This window comes from Odocoileus virginianus, chromosome 21 (assembly GCF_023699985.2).
Source record: "Odocoileus virginianus isolate 20LAN1187 ecotype Illinois chromosome 21, Ovbor_1.2, whole genome shotgun sequence".
NCBI lineage: Eukaryota > Metazoa > Chordata > Mammalia > Artiodactyla > Cervidae > Odocoileus > Odocoileus virginianus.
In genome coordinates, this window is record NC_069694.1 from 33157324 (window position 1) to 33181406 (window position 24083).

Sequence of the window (24083 nt, forward strand, 5' to 3'; positions counted from 1 at the left end):
AGGAAGCTTGAAATACCATAATCTAAATTAGAGTTCCTCAACACGACTGACATTTTGTACTGAATTGCTAAGAAGTCCCCTGGGGGCAAAACTGCACCTTTTGAGAACCAATGATTTAAGTCATAGAGAAGTCAATACTATTGAAGAATGATCACTTTCCCTCCATACTCCTTCAAAATCAAAGTTGTTATCGAAAACTACTTAGGAAAGTAATTCAGTATGTACAGAATCTAGATTATTTTATTTTGCATGAATTACATCACCATTATGAATGAAACTGACCTTTTCTATCTATGTCAGTGTTGACTGCTTGAACAACACCCCTACCCTCCCCAAAGACAGGAGGCACTTACGATTTCACTTTGCACAGGTCCCAGAGAAACAGTTAGATGGCTCACCTGATGATGATGGCCATTGTTGATAATGATGGTTATGATAATTTTAGTAAATTCAGGATAGAATAGATTACATAATTAAAGCTATAAAGATTACTATGCCCATTACTGGGCCTACTGTTTTATATTCTGATATTACAACTTCAAAATCAGTTATGCATAGTCTGAGACTAGGTAAATATCAGTTGAGTTGCACTGTGGCTTAATTTTCATGTAATTGTTATTTTGACCTTCTGCAAAGGTGACTTTAGCTCAGAGCTTTGGTTTCAGTGAAGCACTGCATTACTAGTAACACTAGCTAATTTAACAAATAATCCCCTAAGTATTCAAGGACTAAAACACAATTAAAGTTGGTTTATTGCTCTTATAAAATCCAAAACAGATATTACTAACCAGTAAGTGATCTCTTTCACTTGATGTTTCCAGTCCTTACATCATGTGACTTTGAGATATTTAACATACACCTTCTAAAGTCACTATGCTGCTTTAAATGAAGCAAGCAGAAGAGGAAAGAACACGGGAAGTCACACAAGTCAGTTTATACGGGACAGCTGTATAACATAAAGGAACGGCAGTTGAAGACTCAGATAAGGTGGCAGCTTAAGGAGCATGTGTTGTAGGACTTGGACTCCGCCCTCCAGGATGCATGTATGCATTGAACCAAGGGTGGATAAATGATGCTGTGTCCCCAAGAGCTGGAATATACAATTCTGGAAAACTAAGCGGTAGAATTTAAGATTTATCAGGGTTTCTCTTGACATTTCCATAGCCATTGACTGTTGCAAGTGGGCAACAGCAGACTCCTTACTCCAGAAGACCAGCAAGCAGACGGGAGTAACCAACTCAGTTGTGATGAGGAACTCAGAGGAGGCACCATGGGATCTCTTCATCTTCCATGACCAGATAGCTGTGAGTGGACAGCAGCAGAAATCCAGCCCTTAAGAAAAAATAACCAAGGGCTCAAACCACCTGAAGCTGGAGGTCACTCCATGGCAAGTAATCCAGGCAGCTGAAGAGTTATCTAAAAAGAGAGGAATCTGGAATAGGTGGTGCAGGAAAAAGATATTGGATAATCATTACAACTCTGGGACAAACTACAGGAGATGAACCGTGGCTTCATTTGTTAATATTCTGGGAAAATGCATCTGGCCACTAGCTTGAAAAATTGGACTTGCATGTTATTCCTCTCAGGGAAGGGATGGACTGAACTAGTTCTGTTTAATGACTACTCTAGATTCATATATACATGTTGTTTTCCCATCAGAATGGCTGTAGCAGCAGCTTGGGTGTCATGGAGCCCATTTGCTGCTACTGCTCTTTCCACTACTTCAGACCGATGCAGGACCGCCTCATGGAGAGAGATGACCACAGCCGTGCACTGGGCTGCCCCGGACTGCTGTGCCTCCGGTCCCCCCCGGGCAGGGGGGGTGGGGGTGGGCATCTGCAAAAGTCAGTGATGCAGCCAGACACACATGGTAGTCAGTACCCCATGGGGACGCTCTGCCCCAGCGGGGACAGTGGGTAGGAAGGAGTTCTTTCTCTCCCAGAGCAGTGCTCAGCCTAGCATTAGCTGGGCATGGCCCCTCGGACACTGTCCAGTGGGACAGACTGTCACTGGGGCTTCCCCGGTGGTGCTTGTGATAAAGAACCCACCTGCCAACGCAGGAGAAGTAGGAGGCGAGTATTCTTGCTTAGAGAATCACATGGACAGAGGAGCCTGGTGGGCTACAGTCCATAGGGTCACACAGAATCGGACATGACTGAGATGACTTAGCACGCAGAAGTTGTGGCATTCAGCTTCCTATTCTCTCTTCCTGTTTCTCTTTGTCCTTTTCCATCTCTCAATCTTCTCCCTTTCTTCCTCATTTCTTCCTCTCCCACCTCCTCCCTTTTCCTTTCTTTTTCTTCCCTTCCTAAACAATTCAATACAAAATCTACTGTTTGGGGCTGAGCAAGATATGGGTCCATACTAGGAGATGGGGGTGGGGAGTAGAATAAGGAGAAGGAAGTAAATCCACAATGGCCCAGAGTGGAGTGTGGTGCCCAGGATTGGAGCCCTGGCACCAAGGAAACGGAAAACACCACCGGTGAGGAGGCAGCAGAAAGTGGTAGCAAAGTCAATTGTCTCCATACAGGGAAATTGCTCACCTAACTATATTAAAGTGCTGGGATCCAGGTTTCTCACTGTCAGGGAAGGGAGTCACAAATATAGAAAAGGAGAAGACTAGATTAAACCCTATGGTGTTGGACTGAAATTGGAAATATAGGGATGAAATCATAGCTTTGAAGCTATATAGGTAGATAGATATAGAAATAAATATAGATGTGAACATGTATATGTGTGTGTGTGTGTGTGTGTGTGTGTGTGTGTGTTCTCTAGCTCTGGCCACCGAGAGAGTCTAGGAGTTGAAAAACTCAAATAAAATTATAGACATTTAGTGGATTAAAGACCTAAATGTAAGGCCAGAAATTATAAAACTCTTAGAGGAGAAAAGGCAGAACACTCTTTGACATAAATCACAGCAAGATCCTCTATGACCCACCTTCTAGAGTAATGGAAATAAAAATAAACAAATGGGACCTAATTAAACTTAAAAGCTTTTGCACAGCAGAGGAAACTATAAACAAGATAAAAAGACAATCCTCAGAATGGGAGAAAATAATAGCAAATGAAATAACCGACAAAGGATTAATCTCCAAAATATACAAGCAGCTTAATATCAAAAAACAAACAACCCAATCAAAAAAATAGGCAGATGACCTAAACAGACTTTTCTCCAAAGACATATAGATGGTTAATAAACACAGGAAAAGATGCTCAATGTTGCTCATTATTAGAGAAATGCAAATCAAAACTACAATGAGGTATCACCTCACACTGGTCAGAATGACCATCATCAAAAAAAATCTATAAATAATAAATGCTGGAGAGGGTGGGAAGGAAAGGGAACTCTCTGTCACTGTTGGTGGGAATGTAAATTGATACAGCCACTATGGAGAACAGTATGGAGATTTCTTTAAAAACTAGGAATAAAGCTACCATATGACCCAAGAATCCCACTGCTGGGCATAAACCCTGAGAAAACTATAATTGAAAAAGACACATGTATCCCGGTGTTCACTGTAGCATTATTTACAATAACTAGGACATGCAAGCAACCTAGGTATCCATTGACAGATGCATGGATAAAGAAACTGTGGTACATATACACAATGGAATATTACTCAACCATAAAAAGGAACCATTTGAGTCAGTTCTGATAAGGTGGATGAACTAGAGTCTACTATACAGATGGAAGTAAATCATAAAAACAAATATCATATATTAATGCAAAATATGGAATCTAGAAAGATGGTACTGATGAACCTATTTGCAGGGAAGCAATGAAGACACAGACATAGAGAGAAGCTTTGTCGATACAGTGCAGGAAGGAGAGGGTGGGATGAATTGAGACAGTAGCGTAGAAACATATACTCACCACACGTAAAACAGACAGCCAGTGGGAATGAGCCGTGTGACCCAGGGAACTCGGACTGGCGCTCTGTGATAACCGAGAGGAGTGGGACGGAGTAGGTGGGAGGGAGGCCAAAGGGCAAGGGACACACGCATACCTATGGCTGACTCATGTTGATGTGTGGCAGAAATCAATGCAATATTGTAAAGCAACTATCCTCCAATTAAAAACAAATAAATTAAAAAAACACACACTGCATTTTAAATATCATTCTTCACTATAAGGAAGCAGCCCTCTTTAGAAGAATGCCTGGTTTCAGGACTGAGGCTGAAAAGAAATGAGATGAACCTAGAACATCCTATTCTGCCAAAAAGTGAGAAAGCTCTTAAAAGTTGTGATATTTCGCCAAGTCACAGAAGCCAGGGTGAAGACACACAGCACAGGCCAAATCTGGCACAATTTTAGCAATAAAATAAGTAACAGAAATGAATTATAACCCACTGGACAAAACACATTCATGAGTCCATAATGACATAATACACCAATGAAACATTTTCAACTTGATGAGAAACATTATCTCAAAATAACTCACAACAAAATATTTATTAATTGCAGAGTAAAAAGTGGTGAATGTGGTCCACTGGAGAAGGAAATGGCAAACTACTTCAGTATTCTTGCCTTGATAACCCCATGAACAGCATGAAAAGGCAAAAAGATAGGACACTGAAAGATGAGCTCCCCAGGTGGGTAGGTGCCCAATATGCTACTGGAGATCAGTGGAGAAATAACTCCAGAAAGAATGAAGAGATGGAGCCAAAGCAAAAACAACACCCAGTTGTGGATGTGACTGGTGATAGAAACAAGGTCTGATGCTATAAAGAGCAATATTGCATAGGAACCTGGAAGGTTAGGTCCATGAATCAAGGCAAATTGCAAGTGGTCAAACAGGAGATGGCAAGAGTGAACATTGATATTTTAGAGATCAGCAAATTAAAATGGACTGGAATGGTGAATTTAACTTAGATGACCATTATATCTACTACTACGGGCAAGAATCCCTTAGAAGAAATGGAGTAGCCATCATGGTCAACAAAAGAGCCTGAAATGCAGTACTTGGATGCAATCTCAAAAAGAAAGAATGATCTCTGTTCGTTTCCAAGGCAAACCATTCAATATCATCGTAATCCAAGTCTATGCCCTGACCAGCAATGCTGAAGAAGTTGGAGTTGAACGGTTCTATGAAGATCTACAAGACTAACTAACACCCAAAAAATACGTCCTTTTTGTTACAGGGGGCTGGAATGCAAAAGTAGGAAGTCAAGAAACACCTGGAGTAACAGGCAAATTTGGCCTTGGAGTACAGAATGAAGCAGGGCAAAGGCTAATACAGTTTTGCCAAGAGAACGCACTGGTCATAGCAAACACCCTCTTCCAACAATGCAAGAGAAGACTCTACACATGGACATCACCAGACGGCCAACACTGAAATCAGATGGATTATATTCTTTGCAGCCAAAGAAGGACAAGCTCTATACAGTCAGCAAAAACAAGACTGGGAGCTGACTGTGGCTCAGATCATGAACTCCTTATTGCCAAATTCAGACTTAAGTTGAAGAAAGTGGGGAAAACCACTAGACCATTCAGGTATGACCTAAATCAAATCCCTTATGATTATACAGTGAAAGTGAGATTTAAGGGACTAGATCTGATAGAGTGCCCAATGAATTATGGACCGAGGTTCATGACATTGCACAGGAGATAGGGATCAAGACCATCCCTAAGAAAAATAAATGCAAAAAGGCAAAATGGCTGTCTGAGGAGGCCTTACAAATAGCTGTAGAAAGAAGAGAAGCGAACCGCAAAGAGAAAAGGAAAGATATACCCATTTGAATGCAGAGTTCCAAAGATAGCAAGAAGAGATAAGAAAGCCTTCCTCAGCAATCAATGTAAAGAAATAGAGGAAAACAACAGAATGGGAAAGACTAGAGATCTCTTCAAGAAAATTAGAAACATCAAGGGAACATTTCATGCAAAGATGGGCTCGATAAAGGACAGAAATGGTATGGACCTCACAAAAGCAGAAGATATTAAGAAGGGGTGGCAAGAATACACAGAAGAACTGTACAAAAAAGATCTTCACGACCCAGATAATCAGAATGGTGTGATCACTCACCTAGAGCCAGACATCCTGGAATGTGAAGTCAAGTTGGGCTTAGGAAACATCACTATGAACAAAGCTAGTGGAGGTGAAGGAATTCCAGTGGAGCTACTTCAAATCCTGAAAGATGATGCTGGGAAGTGCTGCAATCAATATGTCAGTAAATTTGGGAAACTCAGCAGTGGCCACAGGACTGGAAAAGGTCAGTTTTCATTCCAATCCCAAAGAAAGGCAATGCCAAAGAATGTTCAAACTACCATACAACTGCACTCATCTCACACACTAGTAAAGTAATGCTCAAAGATCTCCAAGCCAGGCTTCAGCAATATGTGAATCGTGAATTTCCAGATGTTCAAGCTGGTTTTAGAAAAGGCAGAGGAACCAGAGATCAAATTGCCAACATCCGCTGGATCATCGAAAAAGCAAGAGAGTTCCAGAAAAATATCTACTTCTGCTTTATTGACTACACCAAAGTCTTTGACTGTGTGGATCACAATAAACTGTGGAAAATTCTGAAAGAGATGGGCATACCTGGCCACCCGACCTGCCTCTTGAGAAACCTGTATGCAGGTCAGGAAGCAACATTTAGAACTGGACATGGAACAACAGACTGGTTCCAAATAGGCAAAGGAGTATGTCAAGGCTGTATATTGTCACCATGCTTATTTAACTTATATGCAGAGTACATCATGAGAAACGCTGGGCTGGAAGAAGCACAAGCTGGAATCAAGATTGCCGGGAGAAATATCAATAATCTCAGATATGCAAATGACACCACCCTTATGGCAGAAAGTGAGGAAGAACTAAACAGTCTCTTGATGGAAGTGAAACAGGAGAGTGAAAAAGTTGGCTTAAAGCTCAACATTCAGAAAACTAAGATCATGGCATCTGGTCCTATCACTTCATGGCAAATAGATGGGGAAACAGTGGAAACAGTGGCTGACTTTATTTTTCTGGGCTCCAAAATCACTGTGGATGGTGACTGCAGCCATGAAATTAAAAGACGCTTACTCCTTGGAAGCAAAGTTATGACCAACCTAGACAGCATATTAAAAAGCAGAGACATTACTTTGCCAACAAAGGTCCGTCTAGTCAAGGCTATGGTTTTTCCAGTGGTCATGTATGGATGTGAGTTCCCCTCACCAATAATGAAACAAATAAAAAATCATGCACCACTTGGTAGATGCAATGAGAAGAGAACACAAAATCACTTCTGTAATATTCCTACTAAAGACTGTAACTTGAATATAATGATGAAACATCAGACATGGAATAAGGAAACTTCTACAAGATAACTGACTTGTATTCTTCAAAAATGTTATGGCCATGAAAATCAAGGAAAGTTGGGGAATGACTCCAACTGAACGAAGATAAAGAGACATGGTAACTAACAGCAGCAAAGTGAGATGCTAGACTGGATCCTTTTGTTATACAGGTTATAGCAATGGCATAACTGGTACAAATGAGTAGAGTCTTGAGATTAGATGACTATCATGCATCTGGATGGAGTTTCTTGGTTTTGACATTTATGTTATGGTTATGAAGGAGATTGTCTTTGTCAGAAATATACACTGAAATAGCTAAGGGTAGTGGGCATTATGTTGGCGATTTACTCTCAAATAATTTGGGGATGAGGGGAAAGGAAAATCAGCCCTAAATATTCATTAGAGGGACTGATGCTGAAGCTGAAGCTGCAATACTTTGACCACCTGATGTGAAGAGATGACTCTCTGGAAAAGACCCTGATGCTGGGAAAGACTGAGGCCAGGAGGAGAAGGGGCCAGCAGAGGATGAGATAGTTAGATAGCATCACTGACTCAATGGACGTGAGTTTGAGCAAGCTCTGGGAGATGGTGGAGAACAGAGTCAGACATGACTTGGTGACTAAAGAACAGCAACAATTCAGGGGTGGGGCTGGGGAGGGAAGTAAGTCCCTTATTTCAATCTTGCAATTTTTGTTACTTTGAATTGATTCGTAATTAATAAGAGGCAGAATAATAGCAGCAGCAGAATCAGCAGAAGCAGTGGCTGGGCTAATACTCCCTTTGCATTTGCTCTCCCTTTCTCCCTGACTCACTCCCTTTCCCCTTCCTCCTGCTTTCTTCATGCTCTGTAGTCTAGGGAACCCTTTCTAACTTAGTGGGCAGTTCACAGAATCTACACTAGTTCCCAGACCTATGGAATGTGAAGCATTACAGTATTAGTAGAAAGTAAAACCGAAAGCCTTTATATCTACATCTTTGTACCAAAATAATGCATGCGTGCATGCTAAGTCACTTCAGTCGTGTCCGACTCTTTGCGACCCCATGGACGGTCACCTGCCAGGCTCCTCTGTCCATGGGATTCTCCAGGCAAGGATATTGGAGTGAGTAGCCATTCCTTTCTCCAGGGGATCTTCCCAGCCTAGGGATCGAACTTGCGTCTCTTATATCTCCTGCACTAAGCGGGTGGGTTCTTTACCACTAGTGCCAAATAGAAAGTCACAGAAATATCTTATATCTGATGAACTGCCTATGGGGCAACAAAGTCACCTTGCAATCAAACATACCCATCATAAATGTGGGTAATCTAATCCACAAAGCCATAAAGGTAGGCACACACAGTGATATTTCCTTTTGAGTGGTAGTGATACATGAAAGAAGGCACTTACGCAGACACTGGAGACACAATTAGGCATCATAAACAGACGGTTCCCACTTACCAGAGCTTCCATTCCTGGTACACTGTTATTTCTCTTTTAATCCACACCAATGGTCCCTGGAGGAGGAAATGGCAACCCACTCCAGTACTCTTGCCTGGAGAATCCCATTGACTGAGGAGCCTGGTGGGCTACAGTCCATAGGGGTGAAAAGAGTTGGACACAACTGAAGCAACTTAGTATGGTCATATGACGATTTCATCATGACCAGCTGACTAGGAAGAAGCGGGCTGAACTATGGGTTGTGAATAGTTTTATATGGTTTGAAGATGCACAGTAGAAGCAGGGAGGTCCGAAAGTACACAGGGAAAGAAATATTTCCGGTGAGAAGAAATTTTCAGGGTTGCATTCGGCTATCACTCTGCCTGGGAGAGTTGGCGAGAGTTACACATCCACATTAGTTCATAGATGGTGGTAGATGGTCTCATCAGATGATAAGGGACTTGGAAAGGAGGACGTTGGGGGCCTGAGGAAAGGGAGATCCAAGGAATAGTTAAGTGCAGGGGCTTCTCAAAACTTGGGAATATGGCTTTCCCATCAGAATTCTCACTAACCACTCCTGCTTCCTCCCACTGAAACGACTTGTTGAGGGCTCACAGCCATAACATTGAGGGCTTTGTGTGCTGTGACACAGACCTGGGACACTCAGTAACACACATGCGCACCAGAGGGCAGGAGAAAAACCCTGAAAACCTAGGGAAACCACCTCAGGGGATTTCCTGAGAGAAGACTCAAATGACTAAAATCAGGAATGAAAGAGGGAACATAACCCTCAATCTTATAGAAATAAAGAAGATCATAAGGGAGTGCTATGTATTAGCTTCGGTAAGGCACACAAATTCTTGTTGTTGTTGTTGTTCAGTTGCTAAGTTGTGTCAGACTCTTTGCAACCCCACAGCCTATAGCACAACAGACTCCCCTGTCCTCCACTATCTTCTGGAATTTGCTCAAATTTATGTCCATTAAGTCGGTGATGCTATCTAACCATCTCATTCTCTGCCATCCCCTTTTTTCCTCCTGCCCCCAAGGTTTCCCAGGATCAGGGTCTATTCCAATGAATTGGTTCTTCACATCAGGTGGCCTGACTGGAGCTTCAGCCTCAGCATCAGTCCTTCCAATGAATATTCAAGGTTGATTTGCTTTAAGATTGACTGGTTGGATCTCCTTGCAGCCCAAGAGTCTTCTGCAACACCACAATTCAAAAGAATCAATTCTTTGGTGCTCAGTCTTCTTTATGGTCCAATTCTCACATCGTACATGACTACTGGAAAAACCATAGCTCTGACTAGACAGATGTTTGTCAGCAAAGTGATGTCTCTGCTTTTCAATATGCTGTCTAGGTTTGTCATAGCTACCCTTCAAAGGAGCAAGCATCTTTTAATTTTGTGGCTTCAGTTACCATCTGCAGTGATTTTGGAGCCCAAGAAAATAAACAGTCACTGTTTCCACTTTTCCCTGTCTATTTGCCATGAAATGGTGGGACGGGATGCTATGATCTTAGCTTTTTCATGTTGAGTTTCAAGCCATCTTTTTCACTCTCCTCTTTCACCCTCATCAAGAGACTTTTTAGTTCCTCTTCACTTTCTGCCCTTAGAGTGGTATCACCTGCATATCTAAGGTTATTGATATTTCTCCCAGCAATCTTGATTTCAGCTTGTGCTTCATCCAGCCCAGCACTTCCCATGATGTACTCTGCATAGAAGTTAAATAAGCAGGGTGACAATATACAGCCTGGGTCATACTTCTTTCCCAGTTTTGAACCAGCCCATTGTTCCATGTCCAGTTCTAATTGTTGCTTCTTGACCAGCATACTGGTTTCTCAGGAAACAGATAAGGTGGTTTTGTATTCCCATCTCTTTAGGAATTTTCTACAGTTTGCCATGAACCACACAGTCAAAGGCTTTAGCGTAATCAATGAAGCAGAAGTAGGTGTTTTCTGGAACTCTCTTGCTTTCTCCATGGTCCAAAAAATGTTAGCAATTTGGTCTCTGCTTCCTCTACATTTTCTAAACCTGGTATGTACATCTAGAAGTTCTTGAAGGATTCCGAGCATAACCGTGCTAGTATGTGAAATGACCACAACTGTACAATAGATTGAGCACTCTTTGGCATTGCTTTTCTCTGGGATTGGAGTGAAAACTGACCTTTTCCAGTCCTATGGCTACTGCTGAGTTTTCCAAATTTGCTGGCATATTGAGTTCAGCACTTCAACAGCATCATGTTTTAGGATTTGAAATAGCTCAACAGGAACTCTGTCACCTCCATTAGCTTTGTTTGTAGTAATGTTTCCTAAGGCCCACCTGACTTCACACTCCAGGATGTCTGACTCTAGGTGAGTGATGACAGCATAGTGGTTATCTGAGTCATTAAGACCTTTTTCGTACAGTTCTTCTGTGTATTCTTGCCACCTGGTCTTAATTTCTTCTGCTTTTCTTAGGTCCTTACTGTTTCTGACCTTTATTATGCCCATCCTTGCATGAAATGTTCCCTTTATATTTCCAGTTTTCTTGGGGAGGTCTCTAGTTTTCTCCCATTCTATTTTTTTTCTTCTATTTCTTTGCATTGTTCATTTAAGAAGGCCTTCTTATTTCTCCTAAGACAAATTCTTACCTCTCCTAAGAAAAATTCTTAGAAAGATACAAACTGTCAAAATTGGCTCAAAAAGAAGTATGAAATCTGAATATACCTATATTCAGAGAATGAATAAGTAATTTTAAAACTTCCTATAAGGACAAGCCTGGAATCAGATAGCTTTACTAGTGAATTCTACCAACACTTAAAAAACTAATATCAATCCTTCATAAATATTACAAAATACAGAAGAGGAGGGACTACTTCCTAACTCATTCTATGATATCAGTATTACCCTGATACCAAAACAGACCAAGATATCACAAGAAAATAAAAACCACAAACCAATATCTGTTATGAATACAGCTGTAAAAATCCTTAACAAAAAAACTAGAAAACTGAATCCAGCAACATATAAGAAGTATTACACACCTTGACACTCAAGTGGATTATCTTAGCAATGCAAAGTTTGCTTAACTTACAAAAGTCAATCAAGGTAGTATACTGCAAAACTAGAATAAAGAACAATAATCACATGATCACCTTCATAGGTGGAGCAATATGCTTGACAAAAATTCAAGGCCCATTCAAGATAAAAACTCTCAGAAAACTAAGAACAGAAAGCAACCTTCTCAACCTAATAGAGGGCATCTATGGAAAACCTAGAGCTAACATCACACTTACTGGTGAAAGACTAGAATACTTTCCTCTAAGATAAGGAAAAGATAAGGATATTTGCTCTTGTCACTTCTATTCAACTTTTTACTGGAGATTCTATACAGAGCAATTAGGCAAGAAAAACAAATACAAATCATCCAGATTGAAAAAGAGAGTGAAAATTCTGGCTTAAAACTCAACATTTAAAAAACTAAGATCATGGTATCCAGTTCCATCACTTCATGGCAAAGAAAGGGGGTGGAAATGGAAATAGTGACAGACTATTTTCTTAGGCTGCAAAATCATTGTGGACGAGTATCCACACACCTATATAACTATGAAAATCAGAGCTTATTTACTAGCTTAAGATCTTAAAAAAGAAAAAAAAACTCTTTAAGACTGTAAATTTTCATGTTTCTTGATCTAATTTCAAAATTACAACTGTTTAATAATTTATACAGCTGGAACTAAAACCTACCAAACAATTATTTAATTGAAATAATATAATAAAATTCTTTGATGAGTTATCATACTTAAATCGATTGTCCCAATTACTCAGTTTTACTTCATCTCACAGTTTTTTGCATGTACTTGTTAGTAGTTGAATTAGCCATATGGAATGCCTAGAACATTGCTGCAGGGGACAACACGGAGAGCATCTGTTTTGGTGGAATGAGACATGCCTAGTGATTTGAGTCCTTAAATTTCAGCAGTTAAACCTCGCAACAAAAACAATTTTCTTCTGAAAAAATTCCATACTCTAATAATATTTAGTTTTGTGACATGGATAGTTAAATAGAACAGCAAGTTAACTTCACAGTTGTAATTAATGTATCTTCAATTTGGGTAAGATTATACCATTTTGATTAAAGAAATATACTGATATCTCACAAAATATTTCTTAAAATAGAAGCTCACATTATAATGGACTTAAATTGCTTATCTGGATGAAAACATGAGCACTTCAGATTTCCATAGGCCATCTTTTTCTCCAGTAAATTTTGTGGTCATCATAGAAAAATTGTCAAAATTGTCCCATATGTCATAAAATTTGACAAAGATTTACACTGAACACTCTTACTGTTGTGTATAAATTACCTTTCCATAGTATATTCCAGCAGGCAACTAATCACTGTGGTTTATGAAGACCCTTATTTACATTTTGTATTACCTATATTTTCTATCACCCAAATAAAAAATTGTTTTCATAAAATATGGCTTGCTCAAAATTTATGAGTTTTTACTGCAGGTTCTGTACAGAAGCAGCTTGAATGCAGGTTAGAGCCTCTTAAATACAAACTTGGGATATATGTAGGCATTTTTTTAAAAAGCCACTAGGAAATTAGGCTTCTAGATTCTTTCACAAAAGTACGTCGTGTTGGGCTCCTCTGAGAGTATGTTGATTTTCCAGCTATCTAAAATTGGACTTGTTCCCAATAAGTTTGTAGGTCTTTACCTGATGGTCTTGGGATATCTAGTATTGGTTTAGTTGCTCATGAATGACTGTCAAAAACCTGTAGGGGGTTATAACCTGGGTAGTTCAGTGTAATCTGCCATTATGGATTTTGTTTCCTGAGGGCTAAACTGAGGCATAGAGACTCAAAAACTGTTCACTGTGATAGTGCACTGATACCTTTAGTAGACTAACTGAGTGATACTATGCCACAGCTCACAAAATCTATACTAAATTAGTGAGGATGTTCATATATCATGCATTCACAGTAGACATATATTCTGTCTTTCAAAGCCCCACAAACAAATTAAAACATAAATTCGATAACCCTATTTGTCTTTCTCTTCATTTAGTATGTATGCAAACCTATAATTGAAAAGGATTTTATTACAACAGCTCCACAAATTCACAGTACAGAAGAATATTTAGGGACTTCCCTGGTGATCCAGTGGTTAAGATTTTGCCACCCAATGCCACACAGTGGGTGTGGATTCCATCCCTGGTAGAGAAGCTAAGACCCCACATACCTCAGGCTCCAAAACTCAAACAAAAAACAGAAGCAATATTGTAAGAAATTCAATAAAGAGTAAAAAAGGTCCACATCAAAAAATGTTTTTTAAGAAATAAAAATATTTAAATGCTTGTTTTAAAAGTGTAAAAATAGCACCTAGTCAGATGTCCTTACCATTTCTAGTTATTTGAGGACCATGCATATGAAAAATGAAGTAGTAGCTGTAAAATAGACTTTGCCAAGAGAGGAATTGGAATCTACATTTCCAAAATACATTTTTTTCATGGATCAGGATACAATATTTTAGTTTTTGACCACTAAAAAAATTTTTTCCTAACTTTGCTTCATTAGCTTGCTTTTATTATTGGAGATTTAAACTTAACCATAGTTTTTTTTCCCACACAAACACACATTTTAGGGCAAAGAATATGCAGGATTATTTATAATTGGAAAACAAAATAAGTAGTGTATGCTCTCTGATATAATATTGGACATAGTATTTATATTCATAAAATAAATTTCTAGAAAATTACTGGTTTGGAAACTTATTTCAAATAGTTGCAAAATGTCTGGAAGACAAAGAGTGCTATACAAATGTTTGTATGTGTGGGAGGGGGGACTGGGATGGGGAATACATGTAAATCCATGGCTAATTCTTTCAATGTATGATAAAAACTACTGTAATGATGTAAAGTAATTAGCCTCCAACTAATAAAAATAAATGGAGAAAAAAAAATAAAAGTTTTGATGATGAAAAAAAAAAAAACAAAAACAAATGTTTGTATGAATGTTTCAGGCCCTGTCACATCTTAAGGAAGAAGGAGAGTTTTTGGAAAAGGGTGTTCGCCTTGTGTAGGTAAAAACCACTAATATACATTATGACTCACTCATTAGGAAATTGTTAGCAATTTATTCATAGGAATTTCCAGGCAAAGAATCATGTAGAATTGCCCAGGAGATTCCTAGAGGAAGTAATAAGCATTATTTCCATATTTATTTACAAGATGGACTTAGTGAACTCCAGTCAAGAAGAGCATTTGTCAGTGCACCAGGCCCGAGCACTTGTCTCATGCATCCAACCTGGGCTGATGATCTGTTTCATCATAGATAATATACATGTTTTGATGCTGTTCTCTCAAAACATCCCACCCTCGCCTTCTCTCACAGAGTCCAAAAGTCTGTTCTGTACATCTGTGTCTCTTTTTCTGTTTTGCATATAGGGTTATCATTACCATCTTTCTAAATTCCATATATATGTGAGGGATCGGGTAGAGAGAGAGGAGGAAGGGGGTATTGGGATGGGGAATACATGTAAATCGATGGCCAATTCATGTCAATGTATGACAAAAACCACTACAATATTGTAAAGTAATTAGCCTCCAACTAATAAAAATAAATGAAAAATAAATAAATGAATGAATGAATAAATAAATAAATAAATAAAAGAAGAGTATTTGTCTCTTGTAGTAACCATTCCAATATAACAATTTACTGTTCTGACCTCTTCCACTGTGTAATTAATGGCCTAAAGCAACGAAGAAAAGAAGTATATAACATATAGAGACTGATTTTTCTATGCAAGTTTGTATATTGTTGTTCAGTCACTCAGTCATGTCTGACTCTGCAACCCAATGGACTGTAGCATGCCAGGCTTCCCTGTCCTTCACTATCTCCCAGAGTGAAGGACATGCTCAAACCCATGTCCATTGAGTTGACGCCATCCAACCATCCCATCCTCTGTTGCTCCCTTCTCCTCCTGCCCTCAATCTTCCCCAGCATCAGGGATCTTTTTCAATGAGTTGGCTCTTCACATCAGGTGGCCAAATATCATAGCTTCAGCTTCAGCATCAGTCCTTCCAATGGATATTCAGGGTTGATTTGCTTTAAGAGTGACTGATTTGATCTCCTTGCAGTCCAAGTAACTCTCAAGAGTCATCTCCAGCACCACAGTTGGAAAGCATCAATTCTTCGGCGCTCAGCCTTCTTTATGGTCCAGCTCTCACATCCATCCATGACTAATGGAAAAACCATAGACTAGATGGAGCTTTGTCAGCAAAGTGATGCCTCTGTTTTTTAATATGCTGTCTAGGTTTGTCATTGCTTTTCTCCCAAGGAACAAGCATCTTTTAATTTCATGGCTGCTGTCACTGTCCACAGTGATTTTGGAGCCCAAGAAAATAAAATCTGACACTGTTTCATTTTCTCCCCATCTATATGCCATGAAGTGATGGGACCAAATGCCATGATCTTAGTTTTTTGAATGTTGAGTTTTAAGCCTGCTTTTTCACTCTCCTCTTTCACCTTCATCAAGAGGTTCTTTAGTTTCTCTTTGCTTTCTGCCATTAGGGTGGTATCATCAGCATATCTGAGGTTATTGATATTTCTCCTCCAGATTGTGCTTCATTCAGCCCAGCATTTCCCATGATGCATAGAAGTTAAATAAATAGAGTGACAATATACAACCTTGTCATATTCCTTTTCAAATTTTGAACCAGTCTGCTGTTCCATGTCTAGATCTAACTGTTGCTTCTTGACCTACATACAGGTTTATCAGGAGACAGGTAAGGTAGTCTGGTATTCTCATCTCTTGAAGAACTTTCCACAGTTTGTTGTGATCTACACACAAACACTTTAGCATAGTCAATGAAGCAGATGTTTTTCTGGCATTCCCTTGCTTTTTTTCTATGATCCAATCTATGTTGGCAATTTGATCATTTGTTCCTCTGCTTTTCCAAATCCAGCATGTATATCTGGAAGTTCTCGGTTCACGTACTAGATCTTTAGTTTTTTTCCCATTCTATTATTTTCCTCTATTTCTTTGCATTGTTCACTTAAGAAGGTTATACTAAAATGATTCATATTCTTATGTTACTACAAAGTCCTAAACTGCAATCAGTTACTTCTCCATTGCCGATTTCCATCACTCTGAAGGCTTTTATTTCTTTTTTAATTTTAAAAACTCTTTCATTGGGGTCAGAACATCTGTTATTTACCTATTTATGTATTACCCTCTACTCTAGGTATTCTTCTAAATGTTTTAAAAATACTAATCCAATGAATCCTTAGAAAAACTCTAAGGTAAATTCTGCTTTTATCCCCATTTTACAGATGGAGATGGAAAAGAGCATGGCAACCCACCCTAGTATTCTTGCCTGGAGAATCCCATGGACAGAGGAGCCTTGGCAGGCTACAGTCCATGGGTTGCAAAGAGTAGGACACAACTGAGCAACTAATACTACAGATGGAGAAACTGAGGCACAACAAGGTAAAGTAACTTTCTCAAGATATCGAGATATTAATGGCAGACCCTGATGCTTCTCAGGTCATCTGGCTTCAGATTCTGCTCTGAACCTTCCATGTGACTGCTCAGGTTCTCTTCCTTCCCTCTTCTGCTCCTCCCTGCACTTGAGAACACCAAATTCATTTATGAACAAGTGAGAATTTCTCTGCCAGACAGTGAGAGAAAATGGGGAAGGGGAGGGCACAAGAGTGAAAGTCTGATAGACTGAGGCACTCATGCAAGGATTTTCCTTATCATTGAATGCTAAAAATGAAATCTCACTTAGGACAGTTTCAATCACAGCCTAATGCTAATGTTTACTGGAGGTAATAAATATGTGATATAACTTCACACATAGAAGAAGTGAGAAAATCAGCATACCTACAAAGATAAGTGTGGTTCATGGGATGGTACTATTGTCAAATATCAGACAAAGTACTTGGGTTATATCACAGGAATGTGGGAAAGTTGCAGACTCTTTTACCAGGACACACATTGCCATAAATAGGAGACCAGAGATAAGCATAAAATAGATTAAATTCAGTAACCATAAAATTAAGATAACAATACCAACCTATATCTGAAAGATAGTCATAGTAACCAATAAAAATGACTGTAAGCAAGGGAAAAACATTCTATTAAATTGAAAAGTAGATATCTCCTGATAATAATAAAAAAGAAAATTAATGCCTTCCCATTTAAGGAGGAGCCAAAACAAAAAAAAAATTTATATAAAGCTGTCACTTTATTGGCTTTTTCTCTATATGCATTTCAAATGATATGAAGAATATTTATAAGTGGACTAAAGTTACACTAATACTGCCATCTATTTGTGAACTGGGAAGAATAAAGTTTGTGATTAAAGCAAATTAATCTTTGAGCCTTAATCCAAAAGAAGGAATTCTTGGTAAAAACTTATGATAGTCACTGGTCTAAGTGAGTCCTAGAGACCTCAAAAGTCTGTGCATCTTCAGAAATATTTACTGCAAAAGGAGGTGTGAATGACAGTCTGAAGTCCACCAAGTGTCTTCTACTACCTACTAATACTACCTACTACAATAGATTTAAAAACCCTTCCTCCTTGTCAGAGAGAATCCACAATTTACTACTATGGAGCTCCATTAAACCTTAGAGAGCCACACATGGCATTCGGGTGCTTGTATAAAACATCCCAATTGATAAGCAACAGGACAGTAGAAAAAGTGCCCTTGCAACTGACCCATGGAAGCTCTTCCTTGAGAGAGAGGGCTCTCTAAATTTTTACTTAAATTCTAAAGCCAACTAGGACACGAGCATTTATTCTACAGTTATTACTCCTTCATGGGTCAGAATTATTTCTAAATTCCAAAATCTAGTACAGCTGATTTTGTAAATATATAATTTAATTTGCAGTTCAGTTCAGTCGTTCAGTCGTGTTCAACTCTTTGCAAACCCATGGACTACAGCATGCCAGGCCTCCCTGTCCATCACCAACTCCTGGAGTTCACTCAAACTCACATCCATTGAGTCAGTGATACCCAACTATCTCATCCTCTGTCATCCCCTTCTCCTCCCACCTTCAATCTTTCCCAGCATCAGGGTCTTTTCAAATGAGTCAGCTCTTTGCATCAGGTGGCCAAAGTATCGGAGTTTCAGCTTCAACATCAGTCCTTCCAATGAATATTCAGGATTCATTTCATTTAGGATGGACTGGTTGGATCTCATTGCAGTCCAAGGGACTCTCAAGAGTCTTCTCCAACACCACAGTTCAAAAGCATCAATTCTCAGCCCTCAGCTTTCTTTATAGTCCAACTCTCACATCCATACATGACCACTGGAAAAACCAAAGCCTTGACTAGATGGACCTTTGTTGGCAAAGTAATGACTCTGCTTTTTAATATGCTGTCTAGGTTGGTCATAACTTTCCTTCCAAGGAGCAAGTGTCTTTTAATTTCATGGTGGCAAGCACCATCTGCAGTGATTTTGGAGCCCCCAAAAATAAAGTCTGTCATTGTTTCCACTGTTTCTCCATCTATTTGCCATGAAGTGATGGGACCGGATGCCATGATATTAGTTTTCTGAATGCTGAGCTTTAAGCCAACTTTTTCACTCTCATCTTTCACTTCCATCAAGAGGCTCTTTAGTTCTTCTTTGCTTTCTGCCATAAGGATGGTGTCATCTGCATATCTGAGGTTATTGATATTTCTCCTGGCAATCTTGATTCCAGCTTGTGCTTCTTCCAGCCCAGCGTTTCTCATGATGTACTCTGCATATAAGTTAAATAAGCAGGGTGACAATATACAGCCTTGACATACTCCTTTTCCTATTTGGAACCAGTCTGTTGTTCATGTCCAGTTCTAACTGTTGCTTCCTGACTTGTATATAGATTTCTCAAGAGGCGGGTCAGGTGGTCTGGTATTCCCATCTTTTTAAGAATTTTCCACATTTTATTGTGATCCACACAATCAAAGGCTTTGGCATAGTCAATAAAGCAGAAGTAGATGTTTTTCCGGAACTCTCTTGCTTTTTCGATGATCCAGCAGATGTTGGCAATTTGATCTCTGGTTCCTCTGCCTTTTCTAAAACAGCTTCAACATCTGGAAATTCACGGTTCATGTATTGCTGAAGCCTGCCTTGGAGAATTTTGAGCATTACTTTACTAGCGTATGAGATGAGTGCAATTGTGCAGTAGTTTGTACATTCTTTGGCATTGCCTTTCTTTGGAATTGGAATGAAAACTGACTTTTTCCAGTCCTGTGGCCACTGCTGAGTTTCCCAAAATTGCTGACATATTAAGTGCAGCACTTTCACAGCATCATCTTTCAGGATTTGAAATAGCTCAACTGGAATTCCATCACTTCCACTAGCTTTGTTCGTAGTGATGTTTCCTAAGGCCCATTTGACTTGACTTCACATTCCAGGATGTCTGGCTCTAGGTGAGTGATCACACCATCATGATTATCTGGGTCGTGAAGATCTTTTTTGTATAGTCCTTCTGTGTATTCTTGCCACCCCTTCTTAATATCTTCTGCTTCTATGATGTCCATACCATTTCTGTCCTTTATTGAGCCCATCTTTGCATGAAATATTTCCTTGGTATCTCTAATTTTCATGAAGAGATCTCTAGTCTTTCCCATTCTATTGTTTTCCTTTATTTCTTTGCATGGATCATTGAGGAAGGCTTTATCTCTCCTTGCTATTCTTTGGAACTCTGCATTCAAATGGGTATATCTTTCCTTTTCTCCTTTGCTGTTTGCTTCTCTTCTTTCACAGCTATTTGTAAGGCCTCCTCAGAGAGCCATTTTGCCTTTTTGCATTTATTTTTCTTGGGCATGATCTTGATCCCTATCTTCTATACAATGTCACAAACCTCTGTCCATAGTTCATCAGGCACTGTGTCTATCAGATATAGTCCCTTAAATCTATTTCTCACTTCCACTGTAAAATCGTAACGGATTTGATTTAGGTCGTACCTAAATCAGGTCTAATGGTTTTCCCCACTTTCTTCAATTTAAGTCTGAATTTGGCAATAAAGAGTTCATGATCTGAGCCACAGTCAGCTCCCAGTCTTGTTTTAGCTGACTGTATAGAGCTTGTCCTTCTTTGGCTGCAAAGTATATAATCAATCTGACCATCTGGTGATGTCCATGTGTAGAGTCTTCTCTTGTGTTGTTGGAAGAGGTGGTTTGCTATGACCAGTGCGTTCTCTTGGTAAAACCCTATTAGCCTTTTAATTGGCAAGTTTCATATAAATAGTTGTGTGAACTGAAGTTGATGGTAGCAAAAGAAAACCCATTCTTTATAATATTCAGATTTTCTTTTTTTTTAAATTACAGAGTTGTCTTTATTTATTTATTTTGGACACACTGCAAGGCATGTGGGATCTTAATTCCTCAGTCAGGGATGGAACTCATACCCCCTGCATTAGAAGGTAGAGTTTTAACCACTGGACCACCTGGGAAGTCCCTAGGGCTTCTTTTTTGAGAATGACATCCTCCACCTTTTTCTTACCTTTTATTCTTGGCTTAAATAAAGGAGAAAGGATTTTGTGTGGTACGTTTCAGACTTCTTTCAATGAGACTCCTGCTTTAAGCATTCTTAACAACAGATTTTAAAAATCAGAAAGTTTAGTAACAGTCTTGACAGATCTAATTATTCAATTTAAGTATTTACTAATAATATAATTAATGATGGACAGGTGCTATGGTGGGGGATATGGAGAAGGTAGAATACTTTGTGACATTTCAAATTTAATAAGAGGTAAAATCTCACCAAAAGCTGAGTAATAGTGTAGCATGTGTAGATTAAAATACCCTGGACCAGACTAAGCATCCAATGGCAAGTGGTTCTTCTGTGTATTAAAGTTTGAGAATCTCTTTTCTGAGAAACCAAGATATCATGCACGATACTTTCAGACTATAGCAGATCATTGATGTAGTTTGCTGAGAGTTAAAACACTTTCTCAAAATGAGTAAGGATTTACTGCCATTAAAAAGCTTCCCCCCTACCTTGGTAAGTTTTTTCCCAACGTAGAATTTCTAATAGGCTTGATGGGAACACAAGTCAGAGTGGAACTCAGTATTATGCCAGCAGTATCTGATTCAGTGCCAGATAAATGGTTCCACAAGAATTTAGTGAAGTAAGATAACTGTATGATTCTGACATGGGGAAGGCATCACGATAAATATGTACCATATAGTTTGATTTGGCCCAAAGGAAAAGAGAGACCACTGCAGGTGGGAAAGAGTGTGGCAAAGACTTGAAGTTGGAACTGCCCAGGGGGTATAAGCAGAAGTGTGCCACTGGATGAGGATGGGGGCAGGGAAGGATTAAGAATCAGAATTCACATCTGAGGAGCAGCATGTCACTTACAATACACCTCCACACATGCATACACACATACACACACACATACACACACATATTTATGTGTGTACAATGTCTTCATTTATGTATATCTATGATGAAGAAACCAGAGTAAACTATTGATTTGCCAATACATGAGGAGCTAGTAGGGTGCCTGTTAAAATGATGGATTTCTAGACCCTAACTTGTAAGTGATAACTGCAGGGAATAGGACTGGGGATCTTCAGTTTTATGAATTTCCTGATTTTGTAGTTTTAGCATATTTGGAAACTGTTGGAACTTAATGAACTCTTCGAGTTTTAATACTTTAAGATTCTGTTAAATCTTAAAATAGGAGATAAAAGAATAATTCTGGAATTGAGCATTTGATATAATTTTGATGAGATTAAAAAAGAACGTTGAGGCAAATTTATAAAAAAAACAAGCTAAAGAGGTTATATACATTCTGGGTACCACAGAAAGCCAAAGTCTCTTAGAAGTTTTATTGTTCTTAACATACATTTTTAATATAAATATATAAATCCAAGTGAACTACTTTTTAAGATATGGAGAGGCAGAATGTACTCTAAAGGTATGTTTTTGTTTATTTTGGATATTACTGAAATTAATTAATTAGTATTATTTGTCCAACCTGCATTTATATATATATATATAGATAGATGTATTTATACATATATAGATGTGTGTGTATCCACAAACATATATATAAATGCAGGTTGGACAAATAATATTAATTAATTATATATATATACATGTACCAATGATGTTTTGTTATCTGCCATCTGAATGTTTTTAATTATATGTCAATACATTGAGTGGTAAGTCTTGTTGAAACCACTCAGCATGTGTCTTCTACACAGTGCGGTATATGTATGCTTCCTAAAGACTTTTTAAGAAAAAAAAATACATAACAATGATATTGAGTCCATCATAAACCGTATTTTCCAAAGCTAGACATGATTCTGTCAGTGAAAATATCATTTAATTGAGTGCTGCCTTCAAATGGAATTCTCTACTGGATGTCATGGAGATATGCAAATGAAGTTAAAGACATTGTCCTCATTCTCAGAGAATTTACAATATAATAGGGGAACAAAATGCAGATGAAAAGATACAACAACACAGGCAAAGATGACATGAAAACAGGTACAAATTAATGTAACACAAAACACAAGCGCTAAGAGAAATGGAATAATGAAATGATCAGTGTGAAGCAGAATTATTCAAGTGGCCTTGATGAAGAAAACTTATTTTAAATGGATATTTGACAGAGACACAAATATAGATCAAGAGACAAATAAGGGAAAGGATATTCTATTCAGAAAGCATGGCAAGACCTCTGGGGAAGAAAGGGTGAGAAGAAAGGTACAGTTGCTAAAAGATAAGAAAGTTGTCCCAAATATAAATATTCTCCTTTGATTCTGTTTAGAGTGAAACCTTCTTGTTCAAATCACATATTTTCCATTTCATGGGGGATAGGGAGACCTATTATCAAGGATTCTGTGGAACTTTAGGGTTTCAACATTCACTGAAAGCCAGTGGCGAAAGAATACTGAAACACTGGTAAAGTTATTTAAAAAACAAGTGATGGGGTTTGACCTAAGATGAACATTTTTAAAAGTTTACCTACACCTTAAAAATATAACTGCACCACTCCTGCTCTTATGCAACAGTCTTACAGTTGGATCAACATTGCAATGATCGGTTCTAAAAGCACAGACAGACGTTTTAAATTTAAAAGATTATTCTAAGAAAATTTCTGCAAATCTAATGCAAAGTGTCTCCTGGTTGACTACTTCCAATTTACCTTGATTCATGGACCTAATATTCCATTAGATCAAATCCTAATATTCCATTCCTGTATGGGCAAATTGAATTCAGATGACCATTATATCTACTACTGTGGGCAAGAATCACTTTCAAGAAATAGAGTAGCCATCACAGTCAACAAAACAGTCCGAAATGGAGTACTTGGGAGCAATCTCAAAAATGACAAAATTATCTAGGTTCATTTCCAAGGCAAAATATTCAACATTACAGTAATCCAATTCTATGCCCCA

At 38.6% G+C, this 24083-nt stretch overlaps 1 long non-coding RNA gene across 1 annotated transcript in view; it reads right to left on the minus strand.

Moving 5' to 3' along the window:
* Positions 1-729: 729 nt before the first annotated feature.
* Positions 730-24083, minus strand: part of LOC110133103 (uncharacterized) — a 243503-nt gene continuing 220149 nt past the window's right edge. The window contains exon 4 of the long non-coding RNA XR_011482512.1: positions 730-1416. This is a non-coding gene — a long non-coding RNA (uncharacterized lncRNA). The remainder of the gene's footprint in view (positions 1417-24083) is intronic.